The 12,497-nt window shown below is 50.7% G+C and overlaps 1 pseudogene; it reads left to right on the top strand.

The window, feature by feature from the left end:
- The first annotated feature begins 558 nt into the window (after positions 1-558).
- On the top strand, positions 559-12,092 carry LOC133628524 (tektin-3-like; annotated as a pseudogene).
- Positions 12,093-12,497: the final 405 nt, after the last annotated feature.

The raw sequence follows: 12,497 nt of genomic DNA, 5'->3' as shown, positions 1-12,497 counted from the left end.
GGTTGGTCACCTGTGGGCCCCGTCCTGCAAAGCTCAGCTCCCCTGCAGAGTCCTCAGCCCAGCATTTCATGCTGTGAAGACAGAGAGGATAAGGATGGAGTCCCTGGCCCACAGCTGGTGCTGAGCTGGGAGCGGCTGTGTCTTCACAGCCCTCGGGGCTGGCAATGGAGCTTTTTAAGTGAAAATGATCCCTGGAGGCCTCTGAGGTCAGCAGATACGCCAGCCAAAAGAAAGAGATGGGCAGTGGAGGAAGGGCAAGTGCACTTGCCCTGGACTGACAGATTGAAGGAAGATGAAGGCCCGGTGTCAGCCCTTCTCCTCAGCAGCCGTGGTTTGCTCCTCTGACCTGGTGCTGGATCCCAGCCCCACAGTCCAACCCTGACTTAGGCAAACGCTTGGGGAGGGATTTGTTTTCAAGGGCTTTAGCACAGGCCACGTGTGGGTGCCGTGTGCGTCGCCGTTTGTGCTCTCAGCTGTTGCTGTCAGGCAAGTGCAGGAGCTGACTGAGGGAAGTTGTCTTCTCCCGTCTCCTCTGTGCAGGACACGTCCCGGAAGAGAATGGACCTGCTTGGCTCTCCCTTAACCGCCACATCCGCTCACCCCAAGTCAACTCCTGCCCGCTTTCTGCCTGCCATCAGCCCCATGGCTTCGAGCTACAAGAACCGTGTTCTTCGCTACGCCGTGCTGCAGAGCTACGGCCTCCCCTGGATGCCCAGAGCCTACTATAAGGCCGCTGCCACCCACCCCACTCTGGCTCCTTTGTCTGGCACCTGCCAGGGCTTGAGCCCCAGCGAGATGCTGCCTTCTGTGTCAAACAGAACGGCGCTTTTCACCCGCTACAGCCCCGGCGACTGGTACCGCTCCAATCAGAGCAACTACCACGAGGCGGAGACGTCCCGGCGCAAGGCGGAGCTGCCGACGGCTGATACCTCCCGCCTGGTGCAGGACAAATACCAACAGACCAGCAAGAGCCAGGCAGACAACACAAAGAAGCTGGGGCAGCGAGTCAGCGACATTGAGTTTTGGAAGGCGGAGCTCTGCCATGAGCTGGCAGAGATCATCAAGGAGAGCGATGCCCTGAGAGAGATGAAGGCACGGCTGGAGAGAGCTCTGGCCGAGACAGAGGCCCCTCTCCAGGTGAACACCCTGTGCGTGGGCCGCAAGCTGTAGCCCACTGCTGCCGCTGCACCAGGGACACGTGTGCTCTCTCCCGGGGCTTTCATGCCGCCGCTGCATGAAACGAGCTCTGCCGCCCATTAGTCGTGGCCTAAACCGGCTGCCCAGGGCGCTGCTTGCCCTTGTCCTCGTCTCTGTGTCCACCTCCCCTTTCTTGTCTGCCCTGTCCTGAGCCGGGCAGCATCCCTGCGGGAAGCCCTGCAGCCGGCACGAACGGCCTCTCCCCAACAGATTGCTCGGGAGTGCCTCCTGCAGCGGGAGAAGAGGATGGGCATCGACCTTGTCCATGACGAGGTGCAGAAAGAGCTTTTAACAGTAAGTCTGGACGCAGATCCCACCTTCCAGTTGAGGTCAGCAGAGCTGTCAGCTGTGACGCTGGAGCGTGGCCTCTGATAGCTTGTGCTTTGCCTCTCTCTGCCCAGGAAGTGGATGGCATCAGGGCCTGCCAGGAGAGGATACGACTATTCCTGGAGAAGGCAAAAGCCCAGCTCATGTAAGGAGGAGCCCCGTATCTCCCTGGGGAGCGGGCAGTGATGTTGGTGGGAGCACAGAGCTGCCCGGGAGGGATGGAGGGGGGGGGTGGGAGGAAGGGAGAAAGGGAGCTGCGCCGCCATGGGAAGGGGAGGAGACCGTCCCACCCAGACGTGGCCACCACGACTGTCCCTGTGCGTTAAGGACCAACTGGACGGCCCAGCACGAGCTGGAGAAGTACCTGGCCAACAAGTAGGCAGCCCACCGCATCAACGGCAAGTGCCACCAGCTGAGGAACTGCTCCGACGGCATCAGCTACTATCACGGGGTGCAGCGGGTGGATGCCATGTGAGTGCGCGCCTGACAGCGCTGGCACCCGGCCGTCCCGGGATGCTCGGTGCCGCTCCCTTTCCCCGACAGGAAAGGCCACCAGGGAAGGCTGTGTCTGTGCAGGGCCTGGCCCTCCCAGCACGGGCTGATTGTGGGCCTCTCCTTTCCCCCCACCAGCATCTCCGTGCCCGAGTCGTGGGCCAAGTTCAGAGACAACAACATCCTCCAGTCGCAGAGAGAGCGGGTGGCCTCCGCCCAGCTGCGGGACTCCATTGAGAACCTGATGGAGGTGACAGCCACCGAGATGCGGTGCCAGTTCAACAGGGTGAACGTGGCCCTCACCAACCGCATCGCCGAGATACCAAGAACAATCTTCGGGCCCACCTGGCCAAGGTAGCCCAACCCCTCCCTGTGTGTGTGACGCCCTCACCTCCCTGGGACACCGACCACCCTCAACGCAGACCTTGCCCGGGAAGAGGCCAATCCCACTCACTTGGACTGCTCATGTCCCATTGAAAATATATATGCTGTCGCTTAAGTTATACCACTGCGTATGGGAGCAACAAAAAACCAGGAAGGCAGATCCCATCCAAAAGTAGTAAGTAGGTCCAATGTAGTCTATCAGCCAGAACTGTGTTACATTTGCAGCTGCTTTCATGTGGGACCTATCTGCAATTCCAGTCACTTGAACTTCTCAACGACCATTGAAAAAATACAGACTGTCAGTAGAAGTTATAACAGTGCGTATGGGAGCTCCAAGAAAGCAGGAAGGCAGACCCCACCTACAGTAGTAAGTAGGTCCCCATGTAGTCTATCAGTATGCGCTGTTTCACATTTGCAGGTTCTTTCCTGTGGGAGCTATCTCAAATCCCACTCATCTGTACTGCTCAAATCCCATTGAAGAAATACATGCTTTCCGTTAAGATATAGCACTCCGTATGGGAGCTACAAGAAAGCAGGAAGGCAGACCCCAACTACATTTTTAAGAAGGTCCTCATGTAGTCTATCAGCCAGCACTGTGTCACATTTGTACCTGCCTTCTTTTGGGAGCTGTCTCCAATCCCACTCACTTGGACTGCTCAGCTCCAATTGAAAAAATACCTGCTTTCTGTTAAGTTATACCATTGCGTATAGCAACTACTAGAAAGCAGGAACGCAGAGCACACCTACAGCAGTAAGTAGGTCCCCATGTAGTCTATTAGCCAGCACTGTGTCATATTTGCAGCTACTTTTCTGTGGGAGTTATCTCTAATAACACTCACTTGGCGTGCTCAGCTCCCTTTGAAAAAATGAATACTGCCGTTAGAACTTATGCCACTGCATCTGGGCAGTACAAGAAAGCAGGTATGTAGACCCCACCTACAGTGGTACGTTGGTTACGTTGGAGTCTATCAACTTGCACTGTGTCACATTAGCAGCTGCTTTCCGGTGGGAGATGTCTCCAATCCCACTGACTTGGACTGCTCAGGTCCCATTGAAAAAATACAGGCTGTCAGTAGAAGTTATACCACTGAGTATGTGTGGAGAGTTTTGTGGAGACTTGGCTAGAGGAAAGAGGACATGATAGAATACAGCTGGTTAGGCAGTGAGCATTAAGCGATAAGATATTGGACTCCTGCTCAAGGACATGGTGTCCTTGAGCAAGAGAGTTGTATGATATCAGGACGAGAAAACAGGAGCTTATTTTAGGTTAAGCAGTCACAAGTATCTGGAGTATCTTGAAACAAGGTCGAGGTTTGCATCTAACTGGGAACCATTGATGAGCTTAGCTTTTGCAATATATATGAGCCTGATTATTGTATCTATAAAACAGTTGTATCTTTGCAAATAAAGTTGAGACTTGTTGCACTACAGGGTGGGCTTCTCTCCCATCGTCTTCAGCAAATGGTGACCCCGACGTGATAGTGGCTTGGCGCCACAGTGGAGCGACGAAGGGGTTCGAGTCCTATGCAACAAGGATGGCAATAAGCGTGAAAATTGGGAACATGCCATGCCCTGGGTGACCATATAGACGAGCCCGGCCGATATGTGCCGCCAGACCTTGAAGGGATGCAACAGCGCGCTGATGATAATAGGTATGGAAAGGCAAGCAGTATATGATTTATTTACTGCATTCTTGCAGAAGCGGCAGATAAAGGGTATAGATCTGCAAAAAGACCTACCAGGGTTGTTAGCTTATGGGTATGCTAAGGGAGTGTTTCAGAATCCACATACAGTGCATGAATTGAGTGAATGGCGTAAATTTGGGGATTTGCTGTGGGAAGTTACCCTGGAGGACGATAAGACAGCTAAAAAGTTAGGGAAGCTTTGGAGGATAGTGCACAATGAGTTGCTGCAACATCAGGCAGAAAAGAAGGCTGCTGAGCATGCATCGGCAGCATAGAGTAAGAATAAAAACTATGAGCGTGACTGGTTCCAATCCATCCCGCTGGCTCCTACCGTCTCAAAAGTAATGCTCCCCCCCCACGTGTAGAAAATGGGCCTGGAGGCACGGACAGGGTACGAGAGCCATGTGAGCCATCAGACCCTCCTGAGGAACAGGAGTGCCGGCCTAAAGAGTCCCCGCCTCCTCCCCCCACTTGGAGAGCCTGTCCCTGGGGCAGAGAGTCAACTTGCAGAGGCCATCCCAAGGGAGCGGAGGGAGGCTTGGGCTGCACTCGCAAAAGATTGTCTGGGAAAAGGGGATGGCGATGCACTGGAAGCAGCCAGAACTTTGACGTTGCCACTGGTATTCCAACCCATTGTGGGGGGAGGTATGCAAACAACAATTTCTGCTCTGGACTTGAAGTTGTTATCCCAGTTGCGGTCCACGGTCAGCCAGTTCGGAGTAAATAGTGAACTAGTGAAACAAATGATTGACAAATGTATGGGGAACCCAGTTGCTATTGCCCACTGACTGTCGAAGCATAGTAAAACTTATTTATACACAACATCAGTTTTGCCCCAAGGCATGCGTAACAGCCCAACTATCTGTCAGCTGTATGTTGACGCAGCTTGACAACCCCTTCGATGACGATGGCCTAACGTTATCATCTACCATTACATGGATGATATCCTCTTTTCTCAGCCTGCACCATTTACGGAACAACAGGTGGAGGAGATTCGACAGGCACTGGCTCAATGCCACCTTGTGATAGCTCCAGAAAAGGCTCAGCATACAGCTCCATGGAAATATCTTGGATGGTCTTTATCAGAACAGCTCGTAGTACCACAGAAGCTACAGCTCCAACTACAAATAAAGACCCTGAATGATGCTCAGAAGCTTTTAGGAGATCTGCAATGGTTAAAACTAATAGTGGGAATACCCAACGAGTTGTTAGAAAAACTACGACCACTTTTGAAAGGAACCAACCCCACGCGTCAAATACAGGTGTCCTGGTTTGGGCTAGGATAGAGTTAACTTTGATGAGGAAGTAGGAAGGGGCACAGCATGGGCAGCTGACCTGGGCTGGCCAACAGGTATTCGATACCATACTGACATCATGCCCAGTACCTAGAGGCAGGGAGCTAGTCGGGGGCGGGGTTTCGGGAGCACAGGCGGGGCTGCCGGTCGGAGGGGGGGGGGGGTCGTGCCGGGTCCCGAGTGGTGAGCAGCCGCGGCACGCGCCATTGCTTTTGTATATTCCCCTCGTTTACTGTTAAAACGGTTCCTTTTTCCCCCTGAACCTGTTTCTTCTTATTGTTGTTCTATTAAACCGCTCTTATTTCAACCTACGCAGGTTTTCCCCTTTTTCTCTGGTTCCCCTTCCCACTCCACCGGGAGGGGAGGAGTGAGCGAGCACCCTCGTGGCTCTTTGTCCCTGGCTGGGCAAAACCACGACATTATTTGGCGCTCAACGTGGGGCCCGCAGGGTTGAAATAAGACACAGTAGGCTGAAACAATTGTCACAATATTGATGTATTTGCTTAACTGCTATTGGCCCATAATTTGTCATATGCACTATATATTCTCTCTGATAGTGTTTATGTCCTTTGGAAAAGGGACGAAAGCACTCGTTCTGATATACTGGTTGTTACTGGCTTATGGTATGGTTGTATCACTGGGTATGGAGCTAGGCCAATACTTGTACATGACTTGGTTGGCATTTCTGCAACTTGGACATTTATTTTCAGAATGTAGTGACAGTAATGACACTCAGTCCATGGGAAAAATGGAGGGACGTAATTTTTCCATTTTTTCCATCCTCCCTTACTCATTCAAGTTAACTGCAATAGCTTTTGACAATTCAGAATGCACTTGGGATGTCCCAGTCATTGTGGTTTTATTGCTCTGTCCTCTAGGTAGGGTGTTTTTCTTGGATAGAGTTGTGAAACGTGTTTTCCAGACTGTTATGAGGTTAGGCAGCTATGGAGGGATTGATATACAGAAGAATATGAACAGGTATTGGAAGAGTTTTTTACTTGTACAGATTAGGAATGCCACCCTAGCAACCACTGTGGCTATTCAAACTGAGGCAACTGATGCTGTTGCTGCCCTAACTCCAACAGCAGACACTGATCCTGAATCAGAGGATCAACCTGTGGCAGTGTCAGTTGCTCCTGTACAGAAAAAGAAACACATAAAAAAATCAGTTCGCCTTGTGAGGGATGAAGATGAACCAGTGTCATCACGGGAACGGGAGGAAGAGTCAGAGCCAGAGCCAGAGATAATCACCCGATCCTTGTCCCTGAGCGAACTGCGAGAAGTGCAAAAAGATTACAGTCGCCACCCAAGCGAGCACCTTGTTGCCTGGCTTCTCCGATGCTGGGAGAATGGGGCCCACAGCTTGGACTTGGAGGGCAGGGAAGCCAGGCAGCTGGGCTCTCTGTCCCGGGATGGCGGCATTGACAAGGCGATTGGAAGGAAGACAGAAGTCCTCAGCCTCTGGAGAAGACTTCTGTCTGGTTTGAGGGAAAGATACCCCTTCAAAGAAGATATCATATGCCACCCAGGCAAGTGGACCACAATGGACAAAGGTATCCAGTACCTGAGGGAGTTAGCTGTGCGGGAAATGATTTATAATGAGCAGTTACCAACAGACCCAGATGAGGTCCAGTGCACACAGTCTATGTGGCGAAGATTTCTGCAAAGTGCACCATCATCTTATGCTAATTCATTGGCAGTCATCTCCTGGAAAGAAGCTGAGGGGAAAACAGTGGGGGAAATGGGTGTTCAACTTCGGCAATATGAAGAAAGTCTGTCTTCCTCCCTACAGGCTGTTGTCTCGGCTGTAGATAAAATGTCAAAAGAGTTCCACCAATTCAAAGAAGATATGTCCCGCACTCCACCTGCCCGAGTCCATACTTCAGCTATTAGTAGATGTCCCTCTGTTCAAGAGAGGGAATATAGAGGGCAGACACCACGAGGTGCTTTGTGGTCTTACCTGCGGGACCAGGGAGAGAACATGAACAAGTGGCATGGGCAACCTACTTCGGCCTTAAGGGCACGGGCACGGCAGTTACGGGGAAAAAACGCTACAAGGAGCAATATCTCTTGGAAAGATGCTGCTCCAGTTTCCAGTGAGCAACTCCCTAGACAGAATAGAAGGGTTGAGCTCTATTCTAGTCCCCTCGAGGGGACTTCTAGCTCTTTTCTACAAAAGGTATCCAATGACTGCCATGGCCAGTACTAGGGAGGCCCTGCCTCCAGCCAGGTGGAGGAGAGGGACAACCGAGTTTATTGGACAGTGTGGATCCGATGGCCTGGCACATCAAACCCACAAGAGTACAAGGCTTTAGTGGATACTTGAGCACAATGCACTCTGATGCCATCAAGTTGTAAAGGGACAGAATCTGTTTGTATTTCTGGAGTGACAGGGGGATCTCAACAGCTAACCTTGTTAGAAGCTGAAGTGAGTTTAACTGGAGATGAGTGGCACAAACACCCCATTGTAAAAGGCCCAGAAGCCCCGTGTATCCTGGGCATAGACTACCTTAAGAGAGGGTATTTTAAGGACCCAAAAGGGTACCGGTGGGCCTTTGGTGTGGCTGCAGTGGAGACAGAGGAAATTGAACAACTATCCAGCATGCCCGGCCTCTCAGAGGACCCTTCTGTTGTGGGGTTGCTGATGGTTAAAGAACAACAGGTGCCAATTGCAACCACAACAGTGCACCGGCGGCAATATCGCACCAGCAGAGATTCAGTGATTCCCATTCATAAGTTGATTCGCCAACTGGAGAGCCAAGGGGTGATCAGCAAAACTCACTCACCCTTTAACAGTCCCATATGGCCCGTGCGAAAGTCTAGTGGAGAGTGGAGACTGACAGTGGACTATCGTGGCCTGAATGAAGTCACGCCACCGCTGAGCGCAGCTGTGCCGGACATGCTGGAACTCCAATATGAACTGGAGTCCAAGGCAGCCAAATGGTATGCCACCATTGATATTGCCAATGCATTCTTCTCAATTCCTTTGGCAGTAGAGTGCAGGTCCCAGTTCGCTTTCACTTGGAGGGGGGTTCAGTATACCTGGAATCGACTGCCCCAGGGGTGGAAACACAGCCCCACCATCTGCCATGGACTGATCCAGGCCACGCTGGAGAAGGGTGAGGCCCCAGAACACCTGCAATACATTGATGACATTGTTGTGTGGGGTGACTCAGCAGAGGAAGTTCTTGAGAAGGGAAAGAAGATAATTCAAATTCTTCTGAAGGCTGGTTTTGCCATTAAATAAAGTAAGGTCAGAGGGCCTGCACAGGAGATCCAGTTTTTAGGAGTAAAATGGCAGGATGGACGTCGCCATATCCCAATAGATGTGAACAACAAAATTGCAGCCATGTCTCCCCCAACTAGCAAAAAGGAAACACAAGCTTTCCTAGGTGTTGTGGGTTTTTGGAGGATGCATATTCCAAATTACAGTATGATTGTGCGCCCTCTCTACCACATAACACGGAAGAAGAATGATTTTGAATGGGGTCCTGAGCAGCAACAAAGTTTTGAACAAATTAAACAGGAGATAGTTCATGCAATGGCACTTGGGCCAGTCCGGACAGGACCAGATGTTAAAAATGTGCTCTACACCGCAGCTGGGGAGAATGGCCCTACTTGGAGTCTTTGGCAGAGAGCACCTGGGGAGGGTCGAGGCCGACCCCTTGGATTCTGGAGTCGGGGATACAGAGGATCCGAGGCCCGATACACTCCAACTGAGAAGGAGATACTGACAGCATATGAAGGGGTTCAAGCTGCATCAGAAGTGATCGGCACAGAAACACAACTTCTCCTAGCACCTCGACTGCCAGTGCTGGGCTGGATGTTCAAAGGGAGGGCTTCCTCCACACATCATGCAACTGATGCTACATGGAGTAAGTGGATCGCATTGATCACACAACGAGCTCGTGTAGGAAGTTCTAGCCGCCCTGGAATTCTGGAATTGATCACGAACTGGCCAGAGTGTGAAGACAGTGAAATATCACCAGAAAAGGAGGCAACCCGTGCTGAAGAGGCCCCATCATATGAGGAACTTCCAGAAGATGAGAAGCGGTATGCCCTGTTCACCGATGGGTCCTGTCGTCTTGTGGGGAAGCATCGGAGGTGGAAGGCAGCTGTGTGGAGCCCCCTACGCAAAGTTTCAGAAGCTGCAGAAGGAGAGGGTGAATCGAGCCAGTTTGCAGAGGTAAAAGCCATCCAGTTAGCTTTAGACATTGCTGAACAAGAAAACTGGCCAAGGCTTTATCTCTACACTGACTCGTGGATGGCAGCAAATGCTGTGTGGGGGTGGTTACAGCAATGGAAGCAGAACAACTGGCAACGACGGGGCAAACCCATCTGGGCTGCCTCAATATGGCAAGACATTGCTGCTCGGCTGGAGAAGCTAGTTGTGAAAGTGCGCCATGTAGATGCCCATATACCTAAGAACAGGGCCACTGAAGAACATCTGCATAACCAGCAAGTGGACAAGGCTGCAAAGATTGGAGCAGCTCAGATAGATTTAGACTGACAACACAAGGGGGAGTTATTTTTAGCTCGGTGGGCTCATGACACCTCAGGTCATCAAGGCAGAGATGCCACCTATAAATGGGCTCGTGATCGAGGGGTGGATTTAACCTTGGATGCCATTGCACAGGTTGTCCATGAGTGTGAGACGTGTGCTACAATCAGACAAGCCAAACGGTGGAAGCCCATATGGTATGGAGGACGATGGCAGAAATATAAATACGGAGAGGCCTGGCAGATTGATTACATCACACTGCCACAGACTCGCCAAGGCAAACGCCACGTGCTCACAATGGTGGAGTTGACCACCGGCTGGTTGGAAACGTATCCTGTGTCTCATGCCACCGCCTGGAGCACCATCCAGGGCCTTGAAAGGAAAGTCCTCTGGCGACATGGCACCCCAGAAAGAATTGAGTCAGACAATGGGACGCACTTCAGGAACAACCTCATAGATGCCTGGGCCAAAGAGCATGGCATTGAATGGGTTTATCACATCCCCTATCATGCACCAGCCTCAGGAAAAGTGGAACGACACAATGGACTATTGAAGACCACACTGAGAGCAATGGGGGGTGGGACATTCAAACATTGGGACACAAATTTAGAAAAGGCCACCTGGCTAGTCAACTCCAGAGGATCTGTGAACAGAGCAGGCCCTGCCCAATCGGAACTTTTACATACTGTAGAAGGGGATAAAGTCCCTGTAGTGCACGTAAAAGATCTGTTAGGGAAAGCAGTATGGGTGAGTCCTACCTTGGGTAAAGGTAAACCCATTCGTGGGATTGTTTTTGCTCAGGGACCTGGGTACGCTTGGTGGGTGATGTGTAAGGATGGGACAACCCAGTGTGTACCTCAAGGAAAATTGATTTTGGGTGAGAATAGCCTGTGAATTCCATGAATCAAATTGTATTATGTTAGTTGTTAAATAACATTGTTGTTGTATGTCGTCATTACCATAGTTGCTCTATGCCATATTACTGACACTACAGTAAGGACCACTCAGATCACTGAAAGATGGACATGGACAAGCAAGATACAGAATAGCAGAATGTGAATTGGTGCCCAGTGACATCCTCAAGATCAGCGCTTTCAACTTACAGATAAGACACACCTAAAAGACCAACTGCAAAATCCTGATACTGCATGCAGTGAACTATCCCCCACACACACACCCCATCTACCCTGCTGTGAAAGATTTATGATGAATAAGACCTGACGTTATGGACTAAACGGCTAAATGGACTTAACGGGAATGTTAGGGGGGTGGCCTATAAACTGAGGGAATTATATACTTCTCTGTGTGTGCCCATATTTTTTCAGGGAGAGGAAATGTGGTGCTCAGATGTTGTATATTGTGAAACTAGGCATGATGTAGATGGTATAGAATAAGGGGTGGAATGTTCTGGTTTGGGCTAGGATAGAGTTAACTTTGATGAGGAAGTAGGAAGGGGCACAGCATGGGCAGCTGACCTGGGCTGGCCAACAGGTATTCGATACCATACTGACATCATGACCAGTACCTAGAGGCAGGGAGCTAGTCGGGAGCGGGGCTTCGGGAGCACAGGCGGGGCTGCCGGTCAGAGGGGGGGGGATCGCTCCGGGTCCCGAGTGGTGAGCAGCTGCAGCACGCGCCATTCCTTTTTTATATTCCCCTCGTTTACTGTTAAAACTGTTCCTTTTTCCCCCTGAACCTGTTTCTTCTTATTGTTGTTCTATTAAACCGCTCTTATTTCAACCTACGCAGGTTTTCCCCTTTTTCTCTGGTTCCCCTTCCCACTCCACCAGGAGGGGAGGAGTGAGCGAGCACCCTTGTGGCTCTTTGTCCCCGGCTGGGCAAAACCACGACAACAGGTAACACCAGAGCTTCAAGATGCGCTTCAACAAATAATGGACTGTGTCAAACAAGGGCAGGTCCAACGTCACAATGTTGACTTACCTATTGACTTAACCATCTGGTATAGCACAAAGTATTTGCTTGGGGCCTTGACACAATCTCTAAAGAAAACGGGGGAGGTATAGGTTCTAGAATGGATTTCCCCAGCCTTACAACAAACAAAAACCCTTTTTCAAAAAATTGAGATGTTGGCGGGACTAATAAAAAAGGGTCATGAAAGAGCATTACAAGTAACTGGTGCTGAGCCGCATACCATAAGGATACCAATGAAAAAAGACTCTTTACAATGGTATTTAGACAATACAGAAGATCTTCAGGAGGCGCTCTTAGGTGGCGGCAGTATAGTAGCAACAGACAAAATAATAAAAGCACCATTACAATGGCTAGGAAAATGGAATTGACTAGTACGACCCAAATGGGAGCCGGCCCCCATCACGGATGCGTTGACAGCATACACGGATGCTGGAAGAAAGTCTAGAACAACGGCAATAACCTGGCAAGAGGAAGGGGAGTGGAAGCACCAACTAATAAAAGCAGAAGAGAAAGACACATTACAAACCTTGGTACTGTTGGCAGTCGTATGGGCCATGATGAACCTGAAAGGGCCCCTGAATGTGGTTACAGACTCGTTATATGCCGCGGGTATCGTAGAGAGAATCGAGGACGCCTCCATTAAGGAAGTGCAGAATCCGAGACTATTTGAATTATTAATACAGC

Source organism: Colius striatus, chromosome W (genome assembly GCF_028858725.1).
Source record: "Colius striatus isolate bColStr4 chromosome W, bColStr4.1.hap1, whole genome shotgun sequence".
Classification (NCBI taxonomy): Eukaryota; Metazoa; Chordata; class Aves; order Coliiformes; family Coliidae; genus Colius; species Colius striatus.
Note: the sequence above shows the minus strand (reverse complement) of the source record. Positions and strands in the feature narration are given on the sequence as shown.